Source organism: Erpetoichthys calabaricus, chromosome 5 (genome assembly GCF_900747795.2).
Source record: "Erpetoichthys calabaricus chromosome 5, fErpCal1.3, whole genome shotgun sequence".
In the NCBI taxonomy this organism is placed as follows: domain Eukaryota; kingdom Metazoa; phylum Chordata; class Cladistia; order Polypteriformes; family Polypteridae; genus Erpetoichthys; species Erpetoichthys calabaricus.
The window spans coordinates 29403154-29410182 of NC_041398.2; positions in this window are offsets into that span (position 1 = coordinate 29403154).

The window sequence follows — 7029 nt, forward strand, 5'->3', positions numbered from 1 at the left end:
TATTCTGCTTTAATGTTACCTTCTCTGGTTTCATTAGAGACTTCAGCTTGGATTCGATCACGAAACTCTGTGCCAAGCCAAAGTATCATTTAGAGAGAACAAACAACAAATGACATGACATTTTTAATTGAATTTTAGAAATCTTGAAAATAAAAAATATTTTTTTGGTAAAAATACCTCAGAAGGATCGATAAGTAATACAAAGCTATTGGGAAATAAGCTGGACATATCAGATATCTAAAATTCATTTTGCTATTATGAAGACAGTTCTTTATAAACAACCGAACATGCTCAACTTTGTTATGAAATCATTTTAAGATATCTGACCATAATTTCTTTCAATTTTAATTTGGCTTGGCATAGAACTCGTCTGATCAGTGAGTATCTTATTGAATGCTGTGCACGGCTGTTTTAATGAATACCACATTATGAAGTAAAACCAGTGCTTGAAGTAGCCCAGTACTCACTGATACTCCATACTGGCGCTTCTACATCTTGCACTTTGGAGTTACGGGATTTTTCTTGTCTGCTTTTTTACCTGCATTATTATCAATCTTTAATTTAATATTGTTTTTTTGTATCAGTAAGGTGCTGCTGGAGTATGTGAATTTCCCCTTGGGATTAATAAAGTATCTATCTATCTATCTATCTATCTATCTATCTATCTATCTATCTATCTATCTATCTATCTATCTATCTATCTATCTATCTATCTATCTATCTATCTATCTATCTATCTATCTGTCTATCGGAAGTGTTTGAAGTTTCACCTGTGCTCAGCAGTATGGAGGACCAGCACTTCCCACAACTTCCCGGAGCTGCTGTGCCAGACGTGCTGACCTGCCACTGTCTCTATGGACTGTATGCTGAAAATGTAGTCCTTGATGAACTTCATTACCCAGGATGCACTTAGTCACACAAGTCAACTCACATCCATTATTGCGTTGTTACTGCTACTTTACTGCCCTGCTAATGACACTTAGAGCAGGAACATTTGTGATGATCTTACATTGGTTTTAAAAATGTAACAAGTAAATAATAGACAAGGCAGAAGACAAATTGCCACTTCAAAATCAAAAGGAGTCAAATTGCAATTAAAACACAGACCAAAATTCCTAAGAAATGTTTCCAGCACCTTGTTGAATTTGTGCCACAAAGAATTGAGGCAGTTTTGAAGGCAAAAGGGGGTTCAACCCTGTACTAGCAAGGTGTACCTAATAAAGTGGCCGGTGAGTGTATATATGCAGTATTTCTTTAATCCTTATGTTGATCAATACATTGTATTATTTGTGCTTCACTTACCTTGATACAAGTCTAATGGCTGAAGATCTGCCTTCTACAACAGAGAAAGTTAAGGGAAATAAAGTAGGAGCCTTACCAAATTATTTAATTAAATACTGAGGGCAGGACTGATAATTAAATTAAATCGCTCCTCATTTCCTACACATATAACCTATTTCAATAAAATGTGAAAAAGCAAATTTCCGAGAAATACTGACCAGGTGTGGTCCATTAAACATTTGTATGATGAGCTCAGAAAAGTGAAAATCAATGGTTTTGGAAAAATCCAAACGCTCGTTCCAGGCTGTCAGTCCTAGGAAGGCAGCAGGTCCTGATGGTGTCCCTGGATGTGTGTTGAGGAGCTGTGCAGAGCAGCTGGCTGGGGTCTTTACAAAGATCTTTAATCTGCCACTGTCTCAGACCTCAGTTCCTCCCTGTCTGAAATCCTCCATCTTACTCCCTTTACCAAAAAAATCGCCCATAACCTGCCTGAATGCCAGTAACACTCACCCCGATGTTGATGAAGTGTTTTGAGTGACTGGTTCGGAGTCATATCATGTCCTTCATCCCTACCACCTTTGATGCACACCAATATGCTTACAGGGCAAACAGGTCTACTGAGGACGCTGGTGCTGCTGCTCTCCATGCTACCCTGTCCCATCTGGAGCACCAGGGGAGCTACGCACGTCTGCTCTTAATTGTTTTTAGCTCTGCTTTTAACACCATCCTCTCTCACAGATTGGTGTGCAAGCTGCTAGGCCTGGGACTCCCGTATTCCACCTGTATATGGATTAAAGATTTCCGCACACAAAGGGTTAGGGTGGGCCCTCACATCTCCTCGGTCATCTGCATCAGCACCGCCTCTCCTCAGGGCTGTGTGCTGAGCCCCCTGCTCTTCATGCTGTACACACATGACTGCACCCCCACCCACCACAGCAACACCATCATCAAATCTGCAGACGACACCACTGTGGTTGGGCTCATCTCTGGGGAGGATGAATCTGCCTACAGGGATGAAGTGGAGCGACAACAACCTGCTCCTGAACACAATTAAGACCAAGGAGCTCATTGTGGACTTCAGGAAAAAGAAAACGGACATCAAACCACTCGACATCGAAGGGGACTGTGTGGAGAGGGTGTCAAACTTCCGCTTCCTGGGAGTCCACATTATGGAAGACCTGTCCTGGGGTGTGAACAGGCAGAGAAGGCTCAGCAGAGACTTTATTTCCTGAGAATCCTCAGGAAAAATAACATCCCCCAAAAACTGCTGGTGTCCTTCTATCACTGCTGTATTGAGAGTATCCTGTGCTACTGCCTCCGCGTGCACAACAGCGCAGAAGAAAACACTTCAGCGGATCATAAAGACTGCCCAGCAGATCATCGGCTTCTCTTACCCTCTCTGGATGAACCGCACAGCTCTTGCTGCCTCAGGAAAGCAGAAAATATCTTAAAAGACTCCTCACACCACGCTCACGACATGTTCCAACTGTTGCCATCAGACAAAAGATAGAGGAGCATCAAAACAAAGACTCATAGACTGAATAACAGTTTCTACCCTGTTGCTATTAGGGCACTGACTGCCACCTAATCACCTCCAATGCAGCAGTGCAATAGAGGACATCTTGTGCAATAGTGTTCATGTGAAATTAAGGTCTTATGTTGAATGTTTGTGTTCTACCTTATTTCTTCTTATCCTTTTGTAATTATATTTATTTATATTTTGACACCGCAGGGACTGCACCTAATTTTGTTGTATTTGTTACAATGACAATGAAGATTCTGATTCTTGAATTATTTAATCTCCAGGTACTTTAAGGTAAATATGCCATTTTTTCAATATTACATCTCTGTTTGTACAGGTTATAAATCTTGGTGTTATTTTACATCCCTCACTCTCCTTTGAACCACAAATGAATAATATTACCAAGACAGCCTTTGACCATCTTAAACAAATTTCAGAGTTGTGTCCATTTCCTTTGGATGCTGCGAAGGTGACCCTAATCTGTGCTTTTGTCGCCCTGTGACGTGATTATTGCAACACAGTGCTGCAAGCCTAAACAGGCCTAAATAGGACATTCCAAATTCACCGGCAAGTGTTTGGGAGCATATTACACCTACACTTTAAAAATTACATTGGTTACCTGTCCTTTATCACATTCAATATAAACTTCTCTTCCCAGTTTTTAAGGCCCTTCATGGTCTGGTCTCGCCTTATCAGTTTTCTTTATTAAACCCATACTGTTTGTTCCCTCACGTTAACATGCTGTTAACTGTCCCACTGTGTCCTATGGGTGACAGAGCTTTTAATGTATCGAGCCCACGGCTATGAGATGTCCTGCCATTGCAACTTTGTACCCAGGGGTGACCCTACTATGAAATTCATGATGGTTAAGCTTTGGTGCTCCTAATTGTGGAAGCTATGCAAGTCCAAATTGCTTAAAATGTTTGGGTGTCTACTGTATGAGAAGTGGTTCTAAAGAAAGAATAATATTAACACTAATATAGTGTACTTCAACACAAAATAAAGAGTGTTTTGCTTCAGGCCAAATTCAGAAACTTTTTCGTAAAGTGAAACACAGAGATTTGCTGCAAATTCAATTTCGCGCGGATCATTTGGCTCATCGGTTTTCGTTTGAGATCATTACTCACTTTGGTTTGAATTAAATTGCTCTTTTGCATGTTAATGAAGTTATTCTCTTTGTTTCCTGAAGTGGATACTTTTTTCACTTTAATTTGCAAGTTGTTAATGAGTGGATAGCTCTTGATTTCCCCTGGGGAAGCGGGATGGAGAAGAGCGAGAGGACTACAAGAAAGGGCAGGAGCACACAGAAATTGCAGAAAGATATTTTATTTATTTATTTATTGATCTTGTGGTATTTTGTTTTTTGTTTGTAGATTTGTAATTTCAATTGGAGTGGCTTGTCATCACCAATGAAGGGGCAGCTATAAAAATGGCAACTCTGAAAGTCACATGCTTTTTATCTCTTTGTGTGGCTTAACGCCAGTAGTCCTTTTAAAAGTAAAAAGCTACTAAAAGAACCTAAAATGAGCAGGAATCCACTAAGTCAGTCCTGGCAGGCACCATGCAGTGTTACATTGGTGTCAGAAGTGGGATATGTAGAGGACCTAGGTTCTGACTCAGTGAAGTTGCATCTGCGGCATCAACCTAAAAGGAAGGACATCCAAGAGACCAATACCGCTGCAACTACACACAAACAGACTCGTCTACCCAGGTCAGACATCGTGGAAAACTTACCATGCACAACCATATGTGGCAGCTCACCACAATAAATGGGACGATGTACCTGGGCATGGCATTGGAAGGAGAAGCAGGAAGATAGATATTTGCCCAGAGGACCAGGAAGACCAGTACTAAGCACAGAAGAAGAAAGGCAATGGGTGTCTTTTTGCTTAATTGTGGGGTTTCCTGAAGATCTGCAAGAGAAGATTGGCCTTCAAAATTTCCTTAGCGCACTGTTTCACCTGAAGCTCCATCTAGCAGCATCCTGGAGCTTCAGAGAGGCACCTGTAGAAGCCAAAAGGTCATCTTATATCCACCCGGCAAACCTCAACATTCCCGCCATGCACTGTGTGAGGGGGACACAACTCACAGGGAGGATGCAGACCATCTTTTATATATATATATATATATATATATATATATATATATATATATATATATATATATATATATATATATATATATATATATATATATATATATATATATATATATATACAAATTAAGTTTGCCCATCCTAGCAACCAATGGTGCCTTGCTCATGAGAGAAAGGCTTAAAGTTCTTTTAGCACCGCAGATGAAATCTTTGCATTGCCTGATACATCAAAATGTTCTTTGCACAAATCTAAGTGATGACTTAAATACAATGAACATCTGTCTTCTAAACCCAGTTATACAGGAATGGGGTAGCTTCTGTATCTCAGCGAGCATTGGGCTCAGGGCAGCAACAATCCAAGGACAAGGTGCCTGTCCGTTGCAGGGTGAACATCACAGACAGGGCCGGCACCACCATTAAGGCCGGTTAGGCATTCGCCTAGGGTGCAGATCATAAGGGGGCCACAGGTTAGCTACCAAACAGTCGGTTGGCACACCACTAAGCTTGGCTTAGGGCTCAAAATAGCCTAGCACCAGCACTGATCTCACACATACACACACATGCACCAGGGCCGATTTAGATTTGCCAGTCCACCTAACCTGCTCATCTTCAGGTTTGGAGGGATCGGAAGCACCCTAAGTAAACCCTTGATGACACGGGGAGAACCCAAGACATGAACCCTAGTCTCCTTGTTGCGGGGCAATAGCACTACCCAGGTTTTGTAACCTATGGCATGAGATTATTGCCTTTTTCCACAGCTGCCCTAATAAAACATCCACAACTACGACTCTTTTAACATATCAGTAATAAAAATTAACATTTCCCTCGTACATATCCTGTACCACTTTTACATACCTCTCTGCCACTCCCGACTTCCTCATACAACACCACAGTTCCTCTCGAGGCTTTCATCAGGTCCACAAAGACACAGTGCAACTCCTTCTGGCCTTCTCTAAACTTCTTCATCAACACCCTCAGAGCAAACATCGCATCTGTGGTTCTCTTTCTTGACATAAAACCATACTGCTGCTCACTAATCATCACCTCACTTCATAACTGATCTTCCACTGCTCTTTCCCATAACTTCATGCTGTGGCCCATCAATTTTATCTCCCTGTAGTTACTACACTCCTGCACACCCCCCTTATTCTTAAATATCGGCACCAGTACACTTCTTCTTCACTCCTCAGGCATCCTCTCACTTTCCAAGATTCCATTAAACAATCAGGTTAAAAACTTGTCAAATGCTTGGGGGCGCTGTTACCCCGTGAAACCCTCATAGACACAGGGTAAAAGCAATAAGAAGATCTTTTTAATTCTTCTTTTCCTTTGCAGTGCCTCCAAAGCACCCCAGCCACGATAACAGGCAATACAATAAATAAACAAACACAATAATTCTCTCCTCCACCTCCCAGCAAGTTCTGTCACACTCCTACTGACTCCGGCTCGCTTGCTGGGTCTTCACCAGTCCTTGACCCAGAAGTGCTTCTGTTCCTCCACTCACATGACTTGCCAGCACTTCCCGGGTCAGATAGAGACTTGGATTTTTCTTCAGCCCAGAAGTACTTTAGGATTCCCGTCCTCGTGACCTGGGAGTACTTCCGGGCTATAGATGTGGCATGAGTCCTTCTGTTCCTTTACAGCTCCTCCTGGCAGCACACACAGCACCCAACAGGGCTGCACAACCGAACTCCAAGTTCCAGGATGCCCTGCGGGAATCCGGGACACCGCCAGATCCCAGGGATGCTGCCATCTAGCGTTTTGGGGGAGGCAGTGACCAGGAAAATCTGCCTACCCCCATCCTTCCATCACAGGGGCATCCTGGCCCGGGTTGAGCTGCCGGCCGTCCACCACAAACTCCACTGCCATCTCTCCTAAACACCTCATGTCATCAGGACCAACGGCCTTTCCATTCTTCATCCTCTTCATAGCTGCCCTTACTTCCTCCTTGCTAATCCGTCACACATCCTGATTCACTATCTCCACATCATCCAACCTCTTCTCTCTCTCGCTCCCTCTCTCTTTCTCTTCATTCATCAGCCTCTCAAAGTAAATGAGTACTTTAGCTTCTCAAAAAATTGCAAAAGTACTGCTACAAAGTACTTGGCTTCTCAAAGCAAATGAGAATAAA